Source organism: Pelodiscus sinensis, chromosome 9, assembly GCF_052426305.1.
Source record: "Pelodiscus sinensis isolate ZL-2025 chromosome 9, ASM5242630v1, whole genome shotgun sequence".
In the NCBI taxonomy this organism is placed as follows: Eukaryota; Metazoa; Chordata; order Testudines; family Trionychidae; genus Pelodiscus; species Pelodiscus sinensis.
Window position 1 is genome coordinate 66,388,525 of NC_143060.1, and position 27,511 is coordinate 66,416,035.

The window sequence follows — 27,511 nt, forward strand, 5'->3', positions numbered from 1 at the left end:
AAGGTGTCACATTGTTTTTCCCATCTTCATTTCATCCTGGCGCTTCTTTGCAGACACAGAGCAATGAAGTGGTACCAATCGTTCTTCTGTGGGCTTGTTCTTCCAGCAAGCCCAGCCTGGTGCTAACCCGGGCACATGCTGTCTTGCCATCTAGTTGGTTGCCAGCCTCTGGGTTGGACTACCTGGGATGCTGTTTACTTTTTCTTATGATTTCCATCGTTTATTTTCAAGGGAAAACTGGATTTTCAATTGAGCACACATGTTCAGTGTGCGCCTTCCTCACGTGCTGTATTTTTATCCAAAAACTGGAACTTTCCTCCAAAATACAAAATGTGTTCTAAGTTCAGTAGCTTTCAATTGAAAATATTTTTTTTTGGGGGGGGGGAGTGAATTTTCAGCCAAGGGAAAACCTTTCTAGCAAGCCCTAAAAATTAGTTGTGGACATTGGTCTTGCTTGTTTGTGGTTGTCACTATTGTTGCCTCCCGTAATGTTTTTGTTTTCTTTTTATTAGTGTTGTAGGTCAGCGGCCTGGCTTCTAGACACACTGGGTAGAGCTTAGGTGCAGATTCTTCACATATAACATTTTATTGTGTCAGGCCCTGCGCCCACCGAGTGAAGTTCTTATTACTTAATTATTTATTTAAAGTATTTTTACCATGCCTCTCTATTTAAAATATACAAAGTGGCTTACAAAAATTTTAAAACACAATAAAAATATATATAAAAAATGTAAAATATTAGACCCCACAGGGTCATAAAACCTGCTAAGACATCTCGAGAGGAGGGACACACCCACACCCACCTTTAGCCTGGCTCCGAAACAATGCTCACGTTAGCGCCAACCCAATATAGTGCGTCCTACTGTAAACCGTGGCTTCAGTAGTGTTTGCAGAAGCTGGTCTTTATTTTGGGATCGAGTCTTTGAAGAAAACTGCCTATTAACTAACAAGTAAGCGCTTTATGCAAGGAGAAATACACAGAACATGACTGCAGACTGTAGCCAAGTAGGAAAATGTGTGTTCAGAAGTTGTGTGACCCTGAATGTTGTCTTTGAGGGCTGTGATGTGATTCCATTTTCTGTCCAATCTCTTCAGCGTCAATAAAAACGAATCTCCAGTTTCATGTCTTTTAGAAGACTTAGGCAGTGTGTATTAGCCGGTTGCAGCCATCTTGGTCCCAGGGTGTGTGAGAGAGAGGAGGTAGGGGAAGCAAAATCTCTTATTGGACCGGCTGATGTTGGTGAAAGGGTCAAGCTTTCGAGTCCCACAGACAACTTGGAAAGCTCAAAAGCTTGTCCCTTCCAGCTACACAAGTTGGTCCAATAAAAGGCAAGGTCTCGTTTAACTTGTGGTCGGTCATGTGTAGCGTTCACATCGTCAATTGCATAATGCTGGCTAGGAAGTGAATTCAGTTCAGTTGCTTGTGGCGCGAATCTTGTGATCCTTTTAAAACACAGTCAAGTGGTTGTTGTGAGGTCAGTAGAGAGATTTTTTCATAGCAGATTCCACTGACCTAGGTTAATATTTCGGAAGGATGTTGCTTGTTAGTTCTAGGGAGTGGGTTTGCAGACAGATTTACTGTTTTCTGCAGTTTGTTCTTATGAACCAAGCACAATGACAGAGGAGAGAAGCAGGAAAAACTTTGCCTTTACTGATCTTATTTCACCTGGACAGTGACTGATAATTCACTTTCAAAAGTTATTTCTGTTAACAGATAAAGGTTTGGCTTGCTGCGGTCCAGATCTTACCAGACTGTTATTTCACTGACTGTACCCATTGCTGTTAGCCAATTCTTCCCCGAGCATGCTCTTGAGCATTCTTCAGCTGGACTGAAACCTTTCTTTAAAATAAGCATGCAGCTAAGGAAGGGGTGTGTTTTTTAGCTGGCCGCTGTTAAAATCCTATTTCTATGGTGTTCCTAGCTTCTGTTTGACTGGGAATGGGAGACAGAGGAGGGATCACATGATGATTCCCTAGTCTGTTCATTTCCTCTGGGGTATTGGCTGCTGTCGGAAGACAGGACACTGGGCTAGAAGGACCTTTGGTCTGACCCCGTCTGGCCGTGCTTATGTTGTGGCATGTATTATTTTCTATGAGTTACTGGTAACCAATGATTATACTTTTCAAAAATATCATTGAAAAAAATGGTGGGTCTAATTTAAAAAGACAAAAGCAGGAGATTTAAATGCTAAAATTTCCACTCGGTTTATAACTTGTCCTCCTCGGCTTCGCTGTTATGGCATACGCAACAACAGCCATCATACACTTTTGTGAGATCCCTAGAAGACCCATGCGTGAGAGATGAGGTGCAGATGAGCAAGGCTAACCTTGGAATTTCCTTGCCTTTGATTAAGACTTATAGGAAAGTCTAGTCCGTGTAAACATGTAATTTTCATTAATGTCAGCGGTTGCTACATGCATGCTTGAAAAGAGGATTATTGTTAATAAATCAGAGGGAAGGAATGAGGACTACAGTGGAAACTCAGAGGAAGGCAGTTTTGTCTTCAAAATATTGCTGGAAGGCTGTTTGAGTTCCTTTGATACGAGATAATAAAAAACAGGATTCAAGAAATCAAACAGGTGATTTTGTGAATGGGCAAGTTTGAAAACAGGCATGTTCTTGTATGGCATTTAAAAAATGTCTGAGGAAAAGCGAGTGGTAGTTAATGCTTTAATCCTAATGTAGAAGTTGCAGAAGGTTGGTCTGTAGGAACTTTCAGTGTAATGTCATGGGGGAATTCTGTTGTCTTTGTTTTGTGGTAACAAGTCACTTGTTTAGCTAATGATGATGCCAAAACTCCCCTGTGGAACTCGATAGCTTGCATTAGATGTCGGCTTAGCCTTTATTCTTATTATAGAGTAGGCCTCAGCATGGTATTGAAAAGTAGGGTGGTGAAATTAACCATGCTCAATATATTCTGTCTCCAGTACTTGGAAGCGCCTTACAGATGATTGGGAATTCTTGAGTCTTCCATCTGTGCTCGGTGGAAGTCTTCAGAGTTCCTGCAAACACTGTTGGAAGTGTCTGCCCCTGTACTGCATGGATCTAGACTTCTTCCTCAACTAGCGCCTGAGAACTTTCATGAGAACAGCTACAACTGAGAACATGCCCCTTGTGGTAACTCGTGTCTAGTGGCTCTCTTCACGGGAGGCGGAAACGTTCACTCCGGTTTCCTGGGCAAATTTTGTTTTGCTTCCCTAAACTTTCTCCCTACTTTCAAAGAGCTATGGTATTTGTCACGTCCTGTCCTAACCGGTGGATCCTGACTGCTGTTGCATTTCACCTGACTGCTGATGGCCTTCAGAAGTACAGGATACAATTTCTGTGTTTGTGGGCTTGAACTGTGAACAGACTCTGCACTGATGAGCACTCCGAAAGCACACGAGGACTTTGCTTCCCCTGGTGCCTGCTGATCAGAGCCCAGTCCCTACCGCAGCCCTTGCGCATGCCTGAGCCCAACAGCCACCTAGGTCTAGGCCAGTGTTCACCTCTCCAGAGGGTGTGGGGACAGAGCAGGACCATGGTCTCCCTCTTGTCCCCCCGCACAGCAGAGCTACCTGGCCATGGCACCATGGTAAGGAGGGATCTTATGCCTCCTTGGAACACTAGACCTGCTTGAGCAGCATAACTTCTCTGATGTGAGCATGTGCCCATCAAGAACAAATCTGTCCATGCTTTTGTAGGTTGGGCCTTGCTTAGGATGAAAGTATTATAATCTACTGCTGTGTGCAGAAAACGGCCTTTCATGCTTTCTTCCTTGGCTCTGGAACCTTGTACTAAAGATTCCACAGTAGGGATTACTTGGACGTAACTTACCTTGGCAAAGAACACATTTCCAAAAGCATGGCTTTCAACAGCTGGCATAGGCAAGCATAAAGTAATTTGTTTTGACGTCTTTATTGATATGGTGGTGTTGCCCTTCAAATGTATTTTTTAACATTAATGATTGCTAAACTTGCTTCCTGTGATGCTCCTATTTTTGCACTCCTGGTGGAAGCAAAAATGTGGGTTTGATCAGTCTTCATATACTAAGAAAAGGAACCTTGCTTGTTTTATGACCAAGAGGCCCTTTGTGAAGTAGGCCCTGACACGTACGCTTAACGTTACTCATGTGAGTAATCCATTAAAATCAAGGGGGTCGACTTGTTTAAAGCAAAGCATGTGTTTGTAGGTTTGGGGCTCTTATTGAACAAGGCAGCACAAGGTTAATGCAGTCATTCATTTGACTAGTTTAATTAGTACAATATGTCATAGCGAAGGTATGCTGTAATGTAATGTAAAAATAGGGAAGTTTTAGTAATAAGACTTGGCTCTCAGTTACTGTTAATTTGCCAACAGGCGGGGGCGAACATGGGTTTTTGTGTTAAACTTCTAAGGTTTGTGAGATTTGTCCTGGTTCTACTACAGGGTAACTAAGGAGAGGGGGTGAGAAGAACCATTCTCCTTTGTGAACCTAAAGTTCTTGACTGCAGACAGAAAGCTCCACTTGGTAAAAAATGTCCCATGTTTAATAGGACCCTGTCAAATCCTGTATTCTCTGTAAACCTAAAACTTCTGTCAACGTCACTGTCAAGTGATGGGGTGGAGGGAAAGTCTTTACATTGGACTCACTTCTTCCCATTATTTACAACTTCTGTGGGTTTTTTGTTTCCAGATCAAATGCTTCTGTTCTTTTAAGACGAAAATGCTGTCAACATTAGTGAATAAACGTGTATTATTAATTTAATTTACAGCTTAGCTACAGTACTAAAATAACATGCATCTTGTGACAGAGGAGAGACAATGAGTAAGGAAGTGGATTTTTCATTGTTCCAGAGGGAAATCAAATCCCACATAGTAAAGAGGGGGAAAATATTCAGAAATCTAATAGTGTCCTTTTTTAAATAATCTACTAGCCAAGGAATAACGTCCTCTTTTTGTAGGATCAATACGCATGCAATTTATTTTGCATAATCTAATAAATTTTGAGTCATTTATGTGCTATTATCAAAATATCCGTGAGAAATGTGTTTTGTCTTCCCATTTGCAATGGTGCCGCAAAGCGGGGTACAAATAAAAATCATGGTTAGTGAGTTAATCGGAACAATTAGGAAAAGAGTACTATAGAAAGCACAGTAAAAATTTCAGCAGTGGGTTTTATTGTATTTGATAGGCACCATTCATTTTACTCTGTGTGGCTTTCAATATGCTGACCAAGTCGATAATAAAACGTACACAGGAGTTAATTATTGAACCAGCAGACTAAAATCCAAAAGTGAGTCTTTGCTGTAGCTCTTGGCGAAGATGCTATGTCAGAGCTGCTCTCTCATTGGCTGGTTGTCATTCAGGCTGGGTTGTCATGTGACTGCCTGTCTGTGCCTGCTGTACAGGTGAGAGGATGTTCTGCACAGCAAGTGTAGACAGGCAGACACATGACAACTCCGTCCAGCCAGTCCCTTGGATCCATCCTTTCCTCACCGGCTGATAAGAACCAGTCTGTGCCATTCCAGGCTTGGGGACTTGGTTGGGACACATAACACAATTCAACTTTAAAACATTAGAGAGCTGTGGAACAAGTACACTGTTTGACTTTATTCAGAAAATATGCATTGTACATTAGTTATAATTGTGCTGACGGGCACACGGGATAGGATTTCAACAGAATGCTCACACTAAACATTTTAAAAAGAATAATGACTAAAACCAGGGTTTATTTTAAATCCAATTAATACAAGCGTTTCCCCAGATACGCTACTTGCACAGCATGCAGTGGTTTTAACCAGATGTTTTTACTCTCCTCAGAAACACAGAAATACTGAAGTTCAAGATAAAGGATATGTTTATACAGTACATATTTTCTAGGAACAGATAAGTACCATAAACTTAAATGCTAAAAACAAAACCAAATTCATTTTATATAGATGCAAGCAACCATATGTAGACAGTTCCAATAAAGAATATTCTGGAAAGACAGTGGTGGATGTATGTGTGTGTAAAAAGGAGCGTACTTCACTAGCATTTTGTTTAGCATAGAATTTTGATTCCCGTTCCTCTCAGCATGAATACTTTCTAGATGTGAAAACCAAATAAAAGAGCCGTCTTGGGCTTAAAATAGAGATCTTTCAACTAAATGTAGATTATGCTATAAATCAGACATGTGCAAACACCTTTCCTACAAAAGGTATTGCTTTGCTGAACTGTTATAAATGTAAAGCCCCAAAAATACATGTAAATCGACCTACGTTTGAAAAGCCTTTCAGTAAATGATTGACATTGCCTTAGTTTTAAAAGACATTTAAACCTCAAACATTGGATTCCACTGCAAGATTTTTTAAAGAGCGTTACATCAGCTTTTATACAAAATAAAGTACTCTTTTAAAATACTGTTCTTTTAAATCATCATTGTTGCTCACATTAATTACTAATGGTTAATAGCCAATTCTTGCATGACAAACTCGGATATTGAGGTGTTTCTTAGACATATGCTGTATTGAACTGAAAATTGGCCCATACAAGGCCTGAATTTATCAAAGGTCTAAAAAGCAAATGTTTTACAATTTTAAAATTGATTGTATAAATCATTATAAATATATAATACATTTTATATAAATCTGTTGTAGTGTTCTGGTGCTAGTTACTAGATTTCTAGTAAAGAAAATGAATATATCTGTAGACAATCAGTTTGGAAATTCATGAATCACCAGTCAGCTTTAAAGCTAGCAATTTGGAATAAGAACTATTTTTTAAACTAGAAATTACAATACGTAAATTGTCAAGACAGATATGAGGTATTATGCAGTAAACCTTTTCCCATTCTAAGCCAATGTACATTTATTGTGGTAACTACAATAGATTTAAAAAAAAAAAAACAGTTCCAAGTGAAATTAAAGTTGAGTACTTTTGCCATCCTATAGCTTTACCATTTTAAAAGGAAACTGAAAGATAAGATCGTAATGTGGACTAATCAGTTGCTATCATGAAAAATAAGAGACAAATCACTTTTAAGGGCATTTCCATGCTTAGTGTTCTTTTGGTCATTGAAAGTGTCTGCTGTTTTAATATGCAGACGTTGTGGTGCTCAGAATCTTTACGCGGTGGGAAAAATTAGGTGTGTTTGATTAGGTAGTGTGCTTTTTTGGAATGCCAAAACAGTTGTGCAGTAAAAATATTCATTGGGAATCTCTAACACAAGAGGATCAACATCAAGAATGTGTAGGCCACATTAGTCTAGAATACGAACTAGTGCCTGTGAGCAGGTAGTGGGGGTGCCGGAGTGAGGCGGGTGGGAGATGAGTTTCTCTGGGTTTTCTAGTCAGTGATTGTTGACCATACAAAGGAAAATTTTGTCAACGAAAAAGCAAGGAAGGTTATAACTGTGGTGTTGCTGCAGGTGAGTTTTGCCTCTGCATTAAGCAATTCATTTAGTACGCCATATGACGAGGCTGTTCTGGTCAATTAATTAGTATGTTATCAAAAGACACCCGGGATATGTTTACAAAGCTCTTGTGCTGAACTGCTATTAGTACTTCTAAAATGTGGCTAAAAAGTTTTGTACAATATGCCATAAGGGCAGAAGTAAAACACATGATTCATTATGTAAATACAGATTTTTAAGGCATTATGATTGCACAGAAATATTTGGCATAGTGAGTAAGGAAAAGAACATTCACAAAGAGCAAGTACATTTCTGTATACAGATATTAAAATACCATTCAGGGCTCTGACGACTGTCAGTAGTGAGCAAATTAGGAGTTAAGATGGAAATGTGTTTGTAGCTCATCTTCTGCATATTTCAGCTACTTACTGTTAGCCTTTATCCAAGTGGGTGGTTTTGGACACTTTATATCTTGTAGCACAAAATGCAGTATTAAGGCACATTGGAGTGAATTAAGAAGTGTTCCAACCTTAACTGTGGTATTTCCTGTCTCTTGCAGATTAAAGCCTTAATATTATTTTAACTTGGATTTTTCTATGCAGCACAGTTCTAGTAAGTAAAACTCTTTACAAGTCATGGTGAAGCTGTGCTCTTGGAGAAGGAAAAGGTGCTTTCCCAAAAAGGGAAAACTTCTTAATCTATTTGTTTAAAGAGTAGAAATTGGATTTTCTAGGAAGTCTGTGTCTCTTGGTGTGTCTTGTATTTATTCTACATTCTGAGTATTAGATTGGATTCTCCACCTCTGTTCTCATCACCTTTTACCGCTTAAAATATAGAGACATTTGAAAAATGCTGGTATTGGACTTTGTTGTTGTTGCTTATAATAGTTCCCAGAGAGCAGTGATACTTGGGTGGTCTGTAGAAAATTGTATGCACGCTGAGAGGGAGAGAAGGTAATATCTTTGTGTCTTCCAAAAATACAGACACATTAGCCTGAGGCTACGGGCGAGGGAGAAACATTCAGAATGCTGGCAAAAGATTGAGCAATCTCTGTGATTCTTTTCCATGTGAGAAACTTGCTGGGTTTTGCCTTGGATTTCTATTTCAACTCCCATAAGAAATGGCTGCCCTCAACTCTGGTGTGGGTCTCCCCTTTTAAAATTAAGGGAGCAGAGTTCTAATGAGAGAGCTTGAAAATAGTTACATCTCTACCAGTTAGTGAAGTTTGATGTAACTGAGTAAAGAACAAAAAACTCATCTACCATATGGCAATATTGACCTGTTGGTGGTGAAGTGGTCGAACATACTTGAATTTGTCATTTCTTTTGTTGTACTTTTTCTGTTAAAATCCTTTTCTCCCCCCCACCCCCCCTCAATTCAGACTATCCACTTCATGCAACAGAGCTGAGTAAAGTGCTGGATCAACTAAAACTACGTCCCCATTGTAAATGTCCCGCTAAATACGGTTCATATTTCTCAGTTATCATAAATCTTAGCGTTTCATCCTTGTTCTTGAGGAACCTGTATATGGATATGTTTGTGTGCATGTGTATTTTAAAACTGTACTTTAGAAACTCATTTCCTCAATTAGTCTTTCATAATATGTTTTAAATCAAGGGTTGGCAATAGGAAAAAGTATTTTTCTTTCTGACTGGTTAAGATCAAGAAGAGTATATTTACTCAGCTCACCGAATGACACTGTTTTGTTGTGCTGAAGTAGATACTTCCTTACGCATTCTGAACAATATACTCTTTCTTTTCCTATCTATTGCTGTTCATATTGCAATCTCCCTTCCTTTTCCCAAAACTCACGCCAGGCTCATTCCCTCCACCACCTTCAGCCGTACAGGCTAACAATGTAACTTTGAGGATGAGAGGTGGGAGTAAACACTTCCTAAATCCAGAAAGGTCACTACGCGTAAAGATTAATTCAAATAGTAGACGAGAGGAGAAACACACCATTGCCACATGCCATTCATCATCTTTTCCTAATTACTGAAGTTATCTCAGGCTTTTTTAATTTGACATTATTAGATTAATTAAATGGTTCTCATTGACTAGATATAATTTTTTCCCTTGCTTTTGTGATTCTGGTCTACAACCCCTGACAAATGTAAAATTAACTATTACAAAAAAAAATCGGTTGTCTAGGGAAAACTCTTCCCATTGGTATAACTAAGCCAGTTTGTCGTAATGTAAACCAAATATTGTAAAACCTAAAATTGTGCCTCCCACGTACAGTATGAATCATAAAGCTTTTCAGACTTGCCAGTCCTAAAACAACTCCCATGTAAAAAGTGTGAATAAGAGATTAACATTTGCATGGATGCAATTTCACTCCTTTGTCCTTTCATGACTCTTCTGATTTTTCCATTAATAACTTGGCATTTAAATGTGTTATTATTTTACTGACCCTGACTCTAAAATAAAAGTAAAATCCTTCTTATCACACAGTAATCTGTTAATACAAATATTTTTTGCTCAAAAGATGAAATTTTTTGGGGGAAATTAAACCAAAGAAGGTGCATAAAGTGTTTTTTTTTTTTTTTTTTTTTTTTTTTTTTTTTAAATGAGGCTAGTAGGGGAAATGACAGTGAGAATTCTCACTGCATAATCTGTATGATAACCCGTGCTGGGGCTGTGTAGTTAATACTGCGTTGTGGCAGCCTCTTGGAAGGGTTGTATTGAGCTTTGAAAGAGCACTGAGAGAGGTAATAAGAATATATAGATTTATAAAAATCACAGCAAGGTTGCTTAAAAATCCCTATTTATATACACTCTGCAAAAAGTAATTACAACTTAATGGAGTTATTTATAGTACTTTTGTTTGTAGCATACTCTATCAAAATCTTCATATAAATAATGAGCATCAGATAGCAGGGAATACTTTTGGAGGGAGTTTAGGGTTTGGGGGTTGTTGGATTTTTTTTTAAAATTTGTAGTAGTTTATCAGTATTTTAGCAATATGAGAGCTGACTCCGAAATTCAACTGGTATCAAATTGCAGCCCAGACTTTCTGTATTATTCTCTCCATGGGGATTTCATTCAGCCTGAGGGCTTTTCCCCCCTACCAGAACAGCTGGAAACTCACCAAAGAAAACTTCTGCATTCGTTTACAAATTCCATTTTTATCAGTGGGAATTGAGACAAAGTAAGGAATCATCCTGAATGCAAGAAGAAAGATCAGCAATGCAAAGTATAGACAAGGAAGCTGTAGCCATTGTTTTGTGCCGGGCTCCTGTAAGGAATGAGCAGACACGTATTGGGACATTAGACGTTATTGGGTTTACTTTTTCATTTATTGCTTTGCTATGGCACTCTGTTCTCCGAGGGAAAGATTTTCCTTGCCAGTCCAGCATTTCGGTTTTCTAGCTGGCAAAAGCCTGGCAAAGCTTCTTGCTATGTTTAGCTGTTACTTTTGTTTTCATTAGCATACATTGCACATATTTTAAAATATCTAATGAAGCTTCAGCTTTGTTTTGTCACGAGGGACCTTTTTATAACTAAATATTTAAGAACATGTACTATTAATGGTCAAGCATTCTTTGCCAATTTTTTAACCCCTTTAATGCAGAAGTATTTTTTTAATTGTCACAAATGATAGAGCTCATAAAAGGCTTTTCAGAATTCCTATTTTTTTCCTCCAATTTTTTGTATTTTCAATTGCGCTACACCATACATATTCACAGCAATTGCTAACATCTGCAAAACTTCAATTTACCTTTCTAGTTGGGGGACAAGTCAGCTTTATTTTTAAGTAAACCCATGGAAATGCCTGAGCTGAAATTCTGTCCTGTGCACCTCTCCATGTAATAGATATAGATATACCTCTCTTTCTCTTGCGTACGTTTTAGTAAATCACCCGAGCTCCATCTGTCTTGCGGTGATGACTGGAAGAATGGGGGAGGGGGAAATCACCTAGGTTTGCCAGGTCATAGGCCAGGTGTTCTTCCAGAGTAGGCCTTACCAGAAAGTCTTCCCCGTATTATTCTGCAGTCCTCCTTTCTCACAGTGTCCCTTAGCGTTTCTTATTCCCTAGTGTGTCAAACCTGCGAAGAAAAATACTGCATATGAGATCTGAAAGGAGCAAGAACGGTCTTCTCCGTGGCCAGAGCCACTGGCGTCCCCACAGTCCACAGCGTTGCTTTCCCTTGCCCAGTCTAACCAATGTGCAGACTACTGTACAACAGCATTGTCCTGAACAGGTAGTCTGAACACTGGGGCGACGGAGCAGGATCTCCGGACGCTTCTATTTGTTTATTTTAAATCCTCTTTTAGTCTTTGGGAAAAACTGCCTTCCTGCACCGGGGCTCGGCTCAGCTTCCCCTCCAGCTCTGCAGCATGCCCTGAGCCACACGGCAGTGCTCGGAGTCCAGTCTTGACGTGGCACATTTGCAGCAGACGGGGGATCTGGCAATGAATTTAGGACCAGGAAAAGGGGGAGGGCTGGGCCTGAGAGTCCATATATGGGATGATGTCACCCTAGGGAGGTTTGGGTATGCACTGTGCCGCTGGTGAGACCGCTAGAATTGCCTGCTCTCAGACATGGGTCTGTGTATAAAATGGTACCAGATGTTTTAGTGTAATGTTAAGCAGTCATTTCATCTTCAGGCCAGATTTTTTTCCTCAACTGGGCAGGAAGTGGGCCCCACTATGGAAAAGCTGTAAAAAGTCAAGATGTACAGTTTCCCTCCAGCCAACGGAGAGCGAGTTCATGGAGAAACAAACGTTGCTGCTCTGGAGAGGCTGCGAAATCGAACTGGGGGGATGCATTCTTTTCGAGGACTAATGCAGCACGCCGGTGCTCGCCTGGGTTCCCTTTAATGCTGCCAGTTGTGCTTTATATTTTGGTGTTTGACTAAGAAAAGGGCAAACAGGGTCCCGTTCTCCCTCCCCCCCCCCCTTCTTGGAACTGTCACTGGCATGCAAGCTGCGCTAGACTTGAACAGTAATTATAGCTACTTCCTGAAAGCGAAGCCCTCATGAAAAGTCTGGAGAAATGTTCTTTGTCAGAGCCTCTACATGAGTAATTAGTTCCACATGTGGCCTTCCTATTTCCCTTCAGCTATTTTGGCTGGCTGGCTAAATACTTCGCTATAGCTCAAGACTTAAAGAAGCTTTAAAGTTTTCATTTCAAGCATTCGCTGTGAAAATAGCTATTTCTGGTGTCATAATAAATTGCTTCTGGTAGATCGGTGCTATTTGGCCTGGCATTGTTTTTCACTGGAAACCCTGCTGGTCCCATTTTTTTCTTTTAATGGGACTTGGTGGAATTATCCTGCTAAAATTTATCTTTGATGTTTACCAGATCTATTGAGTTTTGCCAAGTATGACTTTACCGTAGATTTTCAGATTTCCCTCCCCCCTGCCCCCCTGCAATGATCTACCCTTGTTCTCCTGCTGGCTCGCTTTGTTATTCTTGCCTGTTGATTCCAAGCGTTGGGCTTCCTTTGTTGTAGGTCAAGGCGATTGTCGGACAAAATTACAATTTCTCCGTAAATTCGGCTTGTGAGCTCTTCTTAAGTCAAACATTGGGGAGATTGCAAAGGAGGTTTTAAAGGCAACCTACCTAATCAATGCCCCTAACTCTCTTTCTGTATAGATACCTTGTTGAGATGGGTTAATATTAAGTCAATATTGAAAGGTACATTTTCACTAACTTCCTAAATAGCGTTTGGAAGATATTGGCTGGTAAATCTAAATACATACCACGTGAATTTGAGCATTTGTTGGATTGAATAACTGCTGTGCCCAGTGACGTATGCTTTCCTAGAGTGACTTTTACAGCAAAATATCACAAAGCGCTTCCCGGATGATCGCTGTCTCTTTAGTACAAGTGGCGTGGATTGCTAGCATGATAGCTAAAGGTGTCCCAGGGTGGGATGGAACTGGTACCGGAGATCCTGTTTCAAAGAGTGGCACGTAACTGTGGAAGGCAGGGCAGTGGGGGGGGGGGGCTTTCGTGGGATCAGAGTCCTAGGCCAAAAAAAAGAAAGATGTGACGAATGACTTCTGCCCTAGGCCCCACCCCTTCCAGAAGCAGGGAGCTGTCCCCCTACACACTTTACCCAGGAGCCCGTCAGCCCTCCTGCCAGGTGAGCGTGGACTCCCAGGTTTCATGCATGCAAATGTTGCTTCCCTCAGATGGATTCATCCTGTGCATGATAAATACCTAAGGTAGGTAGATGGAGACGCTACACAGTGTTCCCTGTAAGCTCAGCACTTGGGCAGCCACGCAGGAAAAATTCAAATGCTGCCCCGCTGATTAGCAGAGCGCCCACAGCCAGCAGCTGGTGTTTCTCCTGGTGGTGCACATCCACACCTGCCTTGGTGTGCATGACAAAATTTATTCCACGTGTGGCTGGAAAAACTTAGTGGATATGTTGTTCCTGGTTGCCGGTTCTGAGCAGAAAAAGACAATTGCAGATAGGCTGAGCCAGTGACTGATTCCACAGTTGGGGCTCTAGATGTGGGCACGGCGGATCGGATCTGTCTCCAGTGGGGAAACAACGGAGATGGATTGTTTCACAAGTCACCAGGACACGCTTCTGTAAACGGTGCCAGTCAGACAGTGAGTAAAAGAGGCTCCTGCCTCTCTGGTAAGCAAGGGCGTGAACAACGACAAAAGGCAACAGCTTGAAGAGTCCAGTGGCCCCATCCTGGCTCGGGCAGGGGTGGATCTGAGGCACTTGCTGACGGGACCGGTTCCATCCAACAGAGCCTTGCCATAAATGGAACCGCAGCATCTTGTGCATCCAAGCCCGGGAACCCTCTAGCAGAGCAGAACGCCAGGCCCCTGGCCTCTGAGCAGGCCTTTCAGGTTGTCTGATCTTCAGGCCAATTCCATCCATGTGCCTATTTTGGCCTTCCGTGTGCCAGTCAAAGGCGAACTGCTGTTTGCATCCTCCTCAGATTTCCATGGTGCTAGAGGCATTTTAAATTCCACATTTTAAACCTCTTCTGTGCCGTGGCTTTTTACTATGTTCCTGATAAAGCTCTTCACTCCCCTTTGAGTTACTTGATGTGCTTTTGGTTTTTAGCTGGAAGGTCAGTTTCTCCGTGGCCCGTAGAATGAGTCCGCTTGTAGTACATTTTTCAAACATTCTAGTAGTACCACGTCCCTCCTTTAGGGTCACTCAGCCTCGCAGAAACAATATGGCTTAATGACGTGACTCACCAGCTAGCTATAAAGTGCATTCTCCCTAAAAATAGCCTCTGAATTGGAGCGCTGGAGGGTAACAAATATTGAATCTATTTTTAAAAGCCCCTATGGATGATGATCTAAGATATTACAGATCAATAAGTCTCAACTATATGGACTTGGTAAACCAGTTGTGAAGATGGTTAAAAATAGATGAATAAAACGCATGGAAGATCATGATGTCGATAAGGTCTGACCAGATTTCTTCAAAGGAAAATCATGTCACACTAATCTATTAGTGTTCTCTTAATGTATCAGAGTAGTGATACTTGGAGATACATTTTGTCGGCCAAGTATTTAGACTTTCCAAAGGCCTTCTAAAAGGTCTTGTGGCTGCTAATGACATGGAGTAATCATGGGGTGAGAGGCAAAATACTTGAATGGCTCAAAAGCTAGCTGAAGAAACTAGGAATGGAGTAGGAGCAAATGGTCAACTTCTGTTGTGCATGTTCTTAAAAGGTAAATAGCAGAATGCCTCGAGGTTCTGTACTGAGATCGGATTTTAATATGTTCATGCTCTGGAAAAGCAGAGGAGTAGCAAGGCAGCAACATTTACAGATGACACGAAGTTGCTTAGGTTAGCCATGCCCGGATGGTGAAGAACTTTAGAGGGTCCTATTGAAGCTAAGTAAATGGGCCACATGATGGCAATGAGCAGTGTTTGTGTATACATGTGGAAAGTATTACACGTTAGAGGGGGAAATGAAACAACTCAGAAGTATCGAGTTCTAAATAAGCGCCAATTCAGAAAAGGACCCGAGCGTCATTCGAAGTCATTGGTTCACCTTCCTCCTGAAAGCTGTGGGAAGGAGTGGTCACCATCATGCTTCAGAGGAGCGTTATTTGTATCTGCTTCCCGAGGGGTTTCTCTCATCTTTCAGAGAAGCAGCTGGGGCCGGTCAGTGGCAGAGACCAAATATTGGATTATTTGCACCATGATCCAGGCCCAGTCTGGAAATTCCTGTGTTCCTAGGATTCTAGCTTCACTCTGAGCTGCCAAAAGTGGAAATATGAGCCCAAACACCCTGGCCCCTTTCTTGCTGTCTGGCTGCTGCATTTTATGGGAAATCCAAAATTTTGAGTCATTTGGGTCCTTTATTATGAGAGTGCTTTGTGAAGGCTTCTATTTGTTTCCACTCTTGAGGCGTAGGAAATAGACACCTAGATGGGCTTGTCTAGAATGCATTCCTCTCTCGAAAGAGGAATGCAGATGAAGCAGATCAAAAATTCAAATGAAGCATGGATTTGCAAATCTTGCACTTCATTTGCATAATTGCATGTGTGCTTTTTCGAACCCCCTCTCCCCCCCCCGCAGTCTAGACAGGGTTGTTTTGGAGGGAAAAAAACACCGTTTTTCGAAAGAACCTGTACTCCTGAAAAAATGAGGCGTATGGGTTCTTTTGAAAAAGGGTTTTTTCTGAAAGAACCCTGTCTAGACTGCGTTTTTTTTTCAAAAAAGCGCTCACACGATTATGCAAATGAAGCGCGAGATTCCTTTTGAGAGAGGAATGCAGTCTAGACCTAGTCCTTGACATCACCAAACATTGAGAGACTTGGCAATACGGTTTGCCTTTGTCGTGCGGAGCGTTGAGTTACGAATCACCTCCATTAAGGACTTCTGTGTTGAGGGTGTGTGGCTGAACACCCCTACATGTTTTCTTTAAAACAAAATTGGAAATTAAAAAAATGTAACCGGGATGCAACCTTAAAGTGGAGAAATGAAGCACTAGCATGTTGGTACAATCCAGTCCTGAGAGTATTGCATGTGTCAGTTGTTAACAAGACTTGGTGCCTTTCACACCACTTCATGCCTTCTGAATTATTTTGCAGATAATTTCCCCTCTATTGTTTTATTCCTGTGAGCAGCACATGTGACTGGTGGCAGGCCAGTTAATAACCTTTCACTACTATACCTTCTCCTCCCATTCCTTCCCTCCATCCCTCTGCCTCTGCCCCTCTGCTGACTCGTTCCCTCGGACACTCTCTCCGTTCTCCTTCATGATATAGCTGACGTTCATTATTCTAGGTACCTACCAAATTCACAGCTGTGAAAAAACACATCACAGACTGTGGAATGTGGCTTCCCGCTATGAAATTTGGTCTTTTGTGTGCGTTGACCCTATACTGAACAGATTTCACAGCGGGAGATCAGCGTTTCTCAAACTGGGGATTCTGTCCCAAAAAGGAGTTGCAGGAGGGGGTCCCAAGCTTTCTAGAGGGTTGGGGGTATTGCTACCTTTACCCTTGTTCTGCCTTCGGATCTGGGCAGCTGAAGAGCAGCGACTGCTGGCCAGGCACCCGGATCTGCAGGCAGCACCCCGCCAGCTGCAGAGCAGCAGTAAGAGTGGCAATTCCATACCAGGCCATTCTTGCTTCTGTGCCACTGCTGGTGGTGGCTCTGCCTTCAGAGCTGGGATCCCAGCCAGCAGCCGCTGCTGTCCAGCTGCCCAGCTCGGAAGGCAGTGTCCCTGCCTGCCGCACGACAGAAGTAAGGGTAGCAGTGTAGACTTGTTTTTGGGTCAGGACCCCTACAATGACAACACCATGACATTTCAGTTTTAAATAGCCGAAATCTTGACGTTTATGATTTTTAAAATCCCATGGGGTTGACCATGAAATTGACCAAAATGGACTGAATTGGGTAGGGCCCTGCTCATTCCTTCACTCCCCACCTTTCCTCTCCCCCACCCCACTCTTCTGTTCCCTGTTCCTCATATTCTTCCCCTCCCCCTTTCCGTGTGTGCAGGTGAGAGATGCGTACTCACGGAGAGAGGAAAAGTGATCATGGAGAGCCTGCGTTTGCTCCGATCTCCCTATCCCTCTCCTTCCTTCCACTCACTGTGGGGATGTGGGCTGATCTGGGGTCCCCTTCAGCGTGCCAAAAGGAGCATGGGGGGGGGAGGGCCGGGGGCATGGGGATGTTGCAGAGCTCAGTGGAGAGATTTATCCTCACTGCCTTATTTATAGAAATCCCCAGGAGCTGCCAAACCTGTTCCTTTAAGCCTTCTGACCCGAGTGACCAGGCATCGTTGTGTGTCCTGGATTGCTTGATCTTCTGTTCTCTTTGTAGCAGCTTGTTAGGCTGTACAAAGGCACATTTGTGAATACCTGTGCAATGTATGCCTATAGCCACTGTGCACGCACACATCAAGAATTTGCATGCATGCATAGAAAGTTAGAGTGCCACCTGGCCTTGTGCTCACTGCGTATTTGCAAAGCTAAATTTGGTGCCAGCTGCTGTGCGTAACTCTGCGTATACCTAACTCTGCAAACCTGGTGTGCTGACTTTCAATTCTAAATCTTTGTGCAGAGCTATCAGTTGCCTAGCCCAGTTCACTCCCTGCGCCTTGTTTATTGCACTTTGGAAACACGCTTGCCATAATTGAATGGAGCGTGTAGTTTGTCAGGCTTACTGTGTCGCTGTTCAGATAGACCTTGTTTACTTGGTTTTGTTGTGGCCTAATCAGCTGGAGGCTTCCTGTCAAGTTGTCTGTCACATCACCCTGCAGTCAAAAGCAGGATATGGAGTAGCTCTGACATTTCCTTAGTCATTGCTTACTCAGACCCAGTGCCCAATTAGCCGAGATGCAAAGTAGCTGACCGAAGTGAATTTTCCGAGTACTGCAGTAGAGCATTGCATGACCTGGCCCAGTGTTTGTCATTTTGTGTGCTTAGGACTGCCCCAGTCTTTGGTTTAGCCCTAAAATGAGTTAGTGTTAAACTTCAGAGTTCTTTATAAAACCCAGATGTTGTGCAACTGAATGGAGCATTCCCCTCCCCTTCTGAGACTCCGATGATTCACTCCACTTACCACATCTCGGAAAGATCATTGTTTCTCTAATAGAAGATGTCACCCCTGCCTCACAAGTGAGTGTAGTATTCAGTAAGGCAAACCAAGCCACCAGTAAAAGGAAATGGACCATTTCAGTGAATGTACTGGGATGACGTCTGTCTGCTAGCCGCAGCAAACTTAAATAACGGAGAAACCCCTAGTATGTGTTTTTCATTCCTTTCTAGAAGCTCGTTAAAAGTAGAATTTACACTGTTCTTGCTGCCCAGTATAGTTCATTGCAGTTTCTCGTTAAGAATCTGGGGAGAAATATTTATTCTTTATTTGGGTTTACACTGCTGGCTTTGTCTAATTAGAAATCAAACCCCTCAGAACCATCTCTTTGAACATTCTTTCCTCTGCCCAGCTGGAGAGAGGTTGTTGTTGCTTTTGGTTTTGTCTGGCAAAATTGTGCATTGCCGCTATTTCTGTGTTTCAGTAACATAATACGCTCTGGGGGGAAGTTCTTGGAGATCTTTGGCTCTAGAGAATACTAGTCACGTGAGAGCAAATGCATGGTTTGTTAAGTGGCACATTTTCAGTACTATTGCCTGAAGATCTCTGAAAGGGGGGGACAGGACTGGAAGGGGCTGGTAGCAAGCTGATATGAACACTCTAATATCCATTCAAGAAGGCAATCAGCTGATGCAATCATTTGCCCTAATAAATCTGTTAGTCTAAAAGGTGCCCCAGGACTCCTTGTTGTTTTTGCAGATGCAGGTTCACTGGACTACCCCTCGGAGACTTTTCACGCCGACCATCCCCACTCTTCAGTATTTTCAAGTTTTTTCCAAGCGAATGCTGCTCTAGGAGCCATCGGGTCGAGGTTACGCAATATTGCTTTAAACCACCAGAATCCTGAAATCCATTTATTCTTCTGTCTGTTGCCTTTGGCAGTGCTGTTGTATCTGAAATGCCCGCACTCCTCAAAACTGCTGCTCATACCATCGGTTTTCATTCTTACCTTTCGATACGAACGTGAGTGAATTAGGTTCTGAAATGTGGGAGCAGTCAGCCCTTCCTTACCTGAGCCTGTACTACAAAGAGATGTGTATTTGAGGAGAGGAAATGACCACCGTACTGTGTTGCTCTGCCTACAAGTTTAGCACTTGAGCTGTGATTTTTGAATCTTGGTATCTAGCATGGTCATGTGATTTACAGACTGGGCTGGGAATCGGAAGAGTTGAATTCTGTTGTTGGGCCTTCCATTGACACCGGGTATGACTTTGGGTGAATCAGGATGAAAATTTCAAACTTGAGTGTCTGAAGTTCATCATATAAAGCCCTAAATAAATGCTGTGATTGCTAGAGATGTGAAGCAGCTGGGGTGTTTGAAGCACATTTTGTATTGAGGGATCTGACCATGCACTGGAATCTTGGTTGTGCCATGCCGTGCATATGCTAACACAAACCCAACAAAAATGCATTTCCCTCCATGGGTTCAGTAATGCACCTCACTTAACCTGCAACGAACCCACGCTTTCTAGTGATGGTCTTAATAACACTGAGCAATCCCAGTGCACGTCTGTGGTATGCTTATGGTGGCTGAAGGCCGTTTCCATCAACACACCTCTGGGTGTTCTCTCTGTTAAGGTCTATTGCATTGGTCAGCAGAGCTTTCTAGCTTGTGCCTGAATCCCAATAGAAAGCCTTTTCAGATCAATTCTGTCAATCTCAAGCAAAGCTCCCTACCGGTTTTGGCAGTCTGAGAAATGGAACTGCATCAGAGGAGACGTTATGAAAGGCCGTAAATAAACCTTTTCATGGCCTGCTTTTTGCAGCTCCCTCGTTCTTCCCCTTCCCCATGCTCCTTACTGACTGCGGCTGACCCCTCCACCTCTGACTGACTTAGTTCAGGTGCCTTTGGCATCTTCCCTGTCTCACCAAAGGTTAAAAGGCTGGGTGGTTTTTTTAATTGTTGCTGAAATGGACCACAGAGAACTTACCTCTAGGCCCCAAAAGCTTAAAGAAATCTTGTCTGGAAAAAGTGAATACAAATCCTGTCCCTCCACCGAAATCGTGTGCAAGACAGCCCAGGCATTGGCGAAGCTAGTTATGGCACAGTCTTGCACGTGTAGAGGAAATCAGAAAACCAGCAGCACACTTCTTTAAGCTGCTTTTGCTGCATGTCAGCCTCCCTCCTCCTGCCCGCATTGCCACACGCCTCGCGTTCCCCTGGTCTCCAGTGCCATGTACGACGCTGCCCTCCTCCCCCAGCTTGCCCCTCAGCCCCGTGGGTTATCATCTCTGAGCGCTCTGAAGCGGGCAGGAGTGAGCCTGCTTTAATATTTAGTGATGGAGTCTCAGGAGGTCCTTGCACAGCCGGGCTCATGTTTGCACAGGTGGAGCAGTTTACATTCTGCCTGCCGAAACTCCATGCGGTGTCCCAGGCTAGTCCAGTAATGCGGGTACCTCTGCTGCGATCAGTAGGAAGGCTGCTGTCTGCCTCTTGTCCCTCTTTGTATGCAGTGTGAAAAGCTGCTGAATTTCGGATCTTCCATCCCATCCCAGTCTCCTCATCCTCTGTTACTGACCAAGTGGCATTTTCACCAATCGGTCCAGTAGCCTGCAATGACCTTTGATCCCTCCCTCTAGAGCCCTTTGAAACCGTGACCTTTTCTTCCTGTTGTCAGGCTAGTTGAAATGACCTTGACCCAAACCATCGTGTGTAGAGGAACCTCCCTTCCCGCACTGCCGTCCTTTGCCTCCGCCCCATAAGCCTTCAAGCCAAAGCAAACGCATTTGCCAAGAAAATCTTGCTTCTCACTCTGGACTGAACCACGAAGCCCTTCTCTGTTTCAAGTGGGTTTCTCTTGTCCCTCAGCACCCTCAGGAGCTGGCTCTGCTCCCTCTTACCTGCAATGCCCAGACCCTCCCTGTCATGGATACCGGCCACTGTTGCTTCCATGTCTGCCCTGCCACAAACACCTTCCCCTTGCTCCCATGGCATTGCTTGACTGCGCGCCACTCTCCCCTGCCCCCAGATGCCCCAAGACCCACAACCAGGGCATGCCTGCTTAGGGCACCTGGACGTGTGTGATAAACGCAAAGGGAACCAGTGGGATTCTGCAGGTAACTTTTGATAATCTCCTTCCCTCCCGCTTTTGTGTGTTGCTCCCGCTCTCCCGTGGCGGGCTCTGCCATCGCTTGGGGCATGCTTGGCCCAGGCAGGCTCCGTCCCGGAGGAGGGCCTCGAGGGGCTGCGGTCCTGTAAGTATTTAGCAGCGTTTTGCCTGCTTTCCCACACGGGTGTTCTCGTGCGTTGTGCCGGGGCCGGCTTGGGCTGTGGCTGTCGGCGAGTGAGAAATATCAGTGTCCGCATGAGTGACTGGGCAGGGGGAAGGCACTGAGAGTGACTCTGCAGTCTGGGAGGGAGGGGGCGCCCCTAAGGCCAGGTCCCCCCTGCAATAACTATTGCATTTTTATACAGACTGAAGCAGCTTCAGTGGGGGAGATGAGACACCCCGGGTCCTCCCATCCTCACAGTGGAATGCCCCACAGCCAGAAGTGGGGTAAGATTTTTGGGGGCCCTGAGCCCAAAACATGTAGGCCCCCTACACTTGAGGGACACTGAAACTAGGGGAGTTAGGCACCCCAGCACTCTGGCCAGGGCAGGTGGAGGGCTTGGGGCTCTCCACAGTGGCCTGGCTCTAGAGTTGCCAGGTGTCCGGTATCCAACCGGACATTCCGGTATTTTCGTCTCCTGTCCAGTAAAACAATTCAGAGAATACCGGACGCCTGAGATGTCCGGTATTTCCTGAACTTTTCCCCAGCCAGGAGGCGAAAATGCCGGGCACCTGGCAACCCTACAAACACTCAGCACCCGGCCTCCTCCTCTCCCCCTCCCAGGCCCCAACACTCCCAGCTCCCCGACCCCAACCCCCATGCTTACCTGGTTCCGTAGGGCTGCTGGCACAAAATAGCTGCCGGCCGAAAGACCTAGGGGAAGCAATGCTTCCCCTGGGTCTTAGTGCTCAACTTCTACCCTGTTCCCTGCACTCACTCTTAAAGGGGACATGCTGTTTTAATGCTGTTTTATTTTAATTTTTTTTTTTTTGGCTTAAGTCAACAAGTTGCTCAACAACTTTGGTCCTCCCCCCCCCCCCTTTTTTTCCCCGTTCAACAGAATTTTTTCCTGGGTTGTTTTTTTGGGGGGTGGTGTTTTGGTATTCTTTTTTCAACCATCTGGCAACCCTAACTGGCTCCCAGGGCAGTTCTTGTCACAGCCCGGCTCCAGCTTCCAGCCTGGCCAAGGAGCAGGGCTACAGGGTGAAGAAGGAACAGGAAGTAGAGCCACATTTCCAGTGTCCCCTCCACTTCTACCCAGATTCTAGCACAGGCCTCCAAATCGGCTGGAGCCCCTGGGCCCAGCCCCCTGGCCATCTGTTAATCTGCCACTGCCCACAGACTAGGGGGTAGCGCTCTCTCCTGCACTGCAAGAGACCCAACAGCAAATCCATTTTCTCCTGCTGGGGGGGGGGGGGATTGAACCTGGGTTTCCCCACAACCGGGTGAATGCCTTAACCGCTGGGCTAAAAGTTGTAAGGAGAGCAACATTCCTTCCCCTCCCCCAACCTACTTTGTGAATGGCATTTAAGTTCGGGGAGAAGTGGGGAAATGGCTGAAACTGATGATTTTGGGTCAACCAAAACTGCGTTTTTCAGTGAATAAACTAATCACCTGCAAAAAGTCACATCTCTTGTGTTAAGCCAGCTACCACGTTTTCACTGGAATTTTCTCATTTTGATGACTGTTAGCTAATGTAAGGTAAGAATTCACCTCTCTTCGTGTGTGTGTGGGGGTGGGGAGGGAGTGTGTGTGTGTGTGTGTGTGTGTGTGTGTGTGTGTGTGTGTGTGTGTGAGAGAGAGAGAGGCTTCTCTTATTGCCTTGAAAAAAAACCTCTGTGTGTTAATTCTCAGGTTACATTCCTTAGTCACTCAGCTTTGTGCTTGATGTGGGTGGGTAGTTTGAGATTTTGTGGGTTGTATTTTCTTGGGGGGTGTGTGTGTGTGTGTGTGTGTGTGTGTGTGTGTAAATACAGTTAGAATTTAAAATCATTTGCATATGCCCAGGTTTGATGTATTTCAGGCTTGCACACAAGAGTGGTAGTGTCTCCATTCACAACTCGTTCTCTCCTTCTTGCGCTGAAGAGTCTTCAAAGTACAGTCCTATTTAGAATCCAGGTTTGTGGGAGGGACTTGTCAGTGGATTGTGTATGAAACATTGCATGAAAGAAAATGGAAACCACATGCATTTCACTACACAAAGAAATCTGGTTTTCGTTTAAGCCTTTTCCTGCATGATATTTTCAACTAGTAGGAAAGAGACAAACCGTTAAATGGCTGGTTTAGGAATTTGAGATAAAAGGCAGTGTATTTTATGCTAAAAGAGCCCTGGTATTCGAGTATTAAGATGCTTTTATACAGTATTTTGTAAAAATGTCTCTGTAACCTGAGAGAGCCACTGTTTAAAATCTTTGTTGGCTAGATTGATAACCGTAAGCTTTCACTTCTCTTGACGTCATGTGTAATATAATCAGTCAATTCTAGTAGTGACATTCATGTAAAAATTGAGATAATGCTTCTCTGCAGGACCCACATATTTATTTAAGCTTCTCTTTAATTAAACAAATAAAACAAAAAGCCAACAATACATACTACCCCACGTTTTCTGCTGGAGTGACGGAAAACTTTGCTTTCTTCAGAAAACAGTCCAGCAGGTTTACTCGGGTTTTCCAGTGACTAAGCTCATATGTCGCTCTAACGCTCTTTTGGGGACGGACGCTCCCTCTTTGTTCTGTTTGTGTCCAGTGTCCAAGACAACAGAGACGGGGTCTGTGACCTGGGCTCCTTCGCGCTACTGCGAGACAAACGATAATAATATAAAAGTAAGAATGTGCAGGAATTTTTGGAAAGGTTTGTATACAGGACACGTTGCGCTCCTAATTTCAATCTTTGAATGAAAACGTGGCTTGCTTAAAGTTACAGGGAAGGGATGAAAACATTTTGTTGTATTTTTCGTTTTGTTTTCTTTAAGGTTTTTTTTTTTTTTCCTGTGAGGCTTTCTCAGAAACTGTATAAAATAGACCTCTTTACTGGGCACTTTTGGGGGTGTGCTCAGCAGTGCCTGGACAGACTTAAAAGCTGAACTTTATCTCTTGTGTCAGGCTGTTGAAGATATTCTCCAAAGCGCCATCACAAGCGTGACAAGGACGTCTCTTTGAATGTGCTCAGACAATTCAAATTAAGTGAAAACTGGAGAACTTAGGCTCAATCCTCCTGAATTTCTGAGGTTCATCTGTCTCACTGAGGAAACAGTGTAGCAATCCAAAGCGCACTGTGGGCATTCAAAAATTCTTCTGCGGTCACCAGCTACCTCATGATGAGTTGATTCTCAGCAGCAGTGGCTAGGACCCTCCGAGAACTTCTCAACCTTTGCATGCAACTATCATCAGTATATTGAAATTTGCACTGAGCCCGAGAAGGACTTTCTGACAAAATCACAGTGCATATTTTACCCCACAGATGAATTCTCAGAGAGGCACTAAACTTGCAAAAGCATTCCAGTGGGTTTCAGAGGGACTTGGCAGATTGCATGCTGCTGCTGATCTTGTCACAGTTTTAGTGGAAAGCCGGTTTGAGCTCAAAACTGGAAGACACTATTGAATTTAGCCAGTGTGACTGATCCCAAATACAAAGTCACAGAAGATGAGTGCAGAACAAGGAGAGACTTGAAATGTTGCTGATGGAACATAATCTGGAGTTCCTACCTTCTCTAGCATTTAAAATTAAAGATCAAAACAGCTACACACATCTTCTTAAAAAAGGAGCGCTTGTTCCATTTTATTGCATTAAAATTGTGGAAGTAAAATCCTGAGAGACAGGACGGTTGACTTCAAGTTTGGTCAGCTCTCTTGTAAAGAGCCAGCCGTAGAGTATGGGCTATCCTTTTGGAGCTGGTGTGCTTGAAACTTCATAATAGGAAGGGGCTGGGAAAGCGAATAGCCTTGTAAGAGCGTGTTGATATGTAAGGGCTAGTGCAGAAAGGGAGATTGGCTTGATGAATAAATTAGCTTGGGACGTAATGACCATATCTGGGTGATGTATTTACTAGAATCCATGCTTTCTATTTGGAGCCACATATGGCCATTTTAATTTCATGTTTGAGGCACAAAATGTGCTTCCAAAGACCCTTTAAGAAACAAACCAACCACACAACCAGAGTTTGGGACAGTTCTTCACCACAGTGACTGGCTTGTGTTGTATCCCTATCCCCACAGCCTTTGTGTCTTGAAGACTGTACGCATTTCTTCATCGGGGTCTATACAGCCCTCAGCTCCATGGAGTCTGACCCCAATGAGAGCTATTGGATGATACCACAATAGAAATATTTACTGCAACTAACGGCATGTGTTTATGGTCTTATCAAAACTTTTTTTTTTTTAAGTTTTCCGCTGGGTACCTTCACTTTTTGGGGAAGGGGGAATTTTCCAGTTGACAGGATTGTGATTTTATCCAACCCGAACACCTGCTCTGAAATTGCTCATAGTTGCTCTTAGCCAAATGTTTTTGAGTGTGGAAATTTCGGCGTTATCTGGACTTTTTTGAGGGATCTGAAAATGTGGGGGAGAAGATAATGATGATGATTTTTCACTTTTTAAACAGTTCTGGGATTTTATTTATTTGCTCTGGCTTGTAATTTCAAAAAACACTTTTGAGACTTCATGCTTGGCTTGTGCTGTGAGGTGTCGACTGAGGACTACTGCCTTTGCTAGGAGAAAACTCAAACTTAAGCTTTTTTTAAAATAGCCACCATTAGCTGTTTAATTTCAAAATGATGTGCCATTCTGATAATTATCTGAAATTTCTTACTGATGGCTCTTTAAGGGACTACCCCTACTTTTAAAATATTATGCAGGCATTCCAATAATCACTGGGATTTTGAATAAGTCTTTGTATTCAGTAAAGGACTGATAGAAAGTTCCTAGATCACCACAGAAAGTGGATATAAACCTCTGAAGAGTTGGGAGATTTTCCTCCAGCTGCTAGTGCTTGCTATCTGTTCATTGCAACATTAACCCTCCGCTTTTCTACCATTGTATAATGGTGTCTAAAGTTTTGTTACTTTATACAGGGTTGTTGCAAATGCTTGTGAGCATTTTTTTTACTCAGACTCTACAACATCCTAACATCAGCTACTCACCTGTAACGTCGTCCCAAAATCCTCCCTTCCCCCATCTTACCCGCACACCCCACCATGAGTCCCTGTGATCTATGTCAGAAGGCACCAGAGGGCTGAAGGTCCATGAAGCAGGTGGCTCAAGACACTCCATTACCACAAAGGTGCTGATGAAAGCTTGTTCCATAGCTGGGATGAGGCCCGGAGCTCATTCCTCTCCTGTTACAAAACATCTGCAAAACATCAACCTGGGAAGCTCTTCTAAAAGAATGACTTGCCTCATGAAATCTGGTGTGCTTCCCTGCAACCAAAGCCTGCTGCTTTCTGCACAAAGCTGCTAGCCTGCATAGCTCATTAGCTGCTTGGATCTACTGCAGTACGGGATTGGGGGTGACTAGCTCCAGAAAGGAGATGGCTGTAAAATTGTAAATCCAAGTAAAGATGCGGTGGCAGAATTCACCAATGTGGATCCAATAGTGTGACCAGTCCGCAAATACAGTGTGAGCTGCTAGGCGGACACAGGCTGTTAGGGCCCACTGGCTGTGGAATTGGAGACAGGCTTTATTCTCAGCTCTGCCACTGACCTACTGGATGACCTTGGGCAAGTTTTTTTTTTCCCCCCTGCCTCTGTTTCCCTTCCCACTTTTTGTCCTGTCTGTTTAATCTTTGGGACTCATCCTTGCAAGGTGTTTGTATAATGCCTAGTGCAGTGGAACCTCGATATTGGCTGAGGCCTCTTGATGATTTGGCAAAACAAATAATAGCGAAAGTTAGCACAAGATGCTTAAAATTAGCCTGGAAAAAGTGCTTCCATGTGTCAGGGGAGGTGGCAGGCATGTAAGCTAGTTGTTTAATGGGTCGGCTCCATCTCTAGCGTCTCTGATTCCATGTCTAAGGCTAATCTATTTCTGTTCCACTTCTCCACGTTCACATGCAAGACTGTTGAG

At 43.5% G+C, this 27,511-nt stretch overlaps 1 protein-coding gene across 8 annotated transcripts in view; it reads left to right on the forward strand.

The window, feature by feature from the left end:
* The window catches only part of DNM3 (dynamin 3), a 188,016-nt gene that overhangs the window by 58,045 nt on the left and 102,460 nt on the right, over positions 1–27,511 (forward strand). The gene's annotated exons all lie outside the window — the stretch shown is intronic.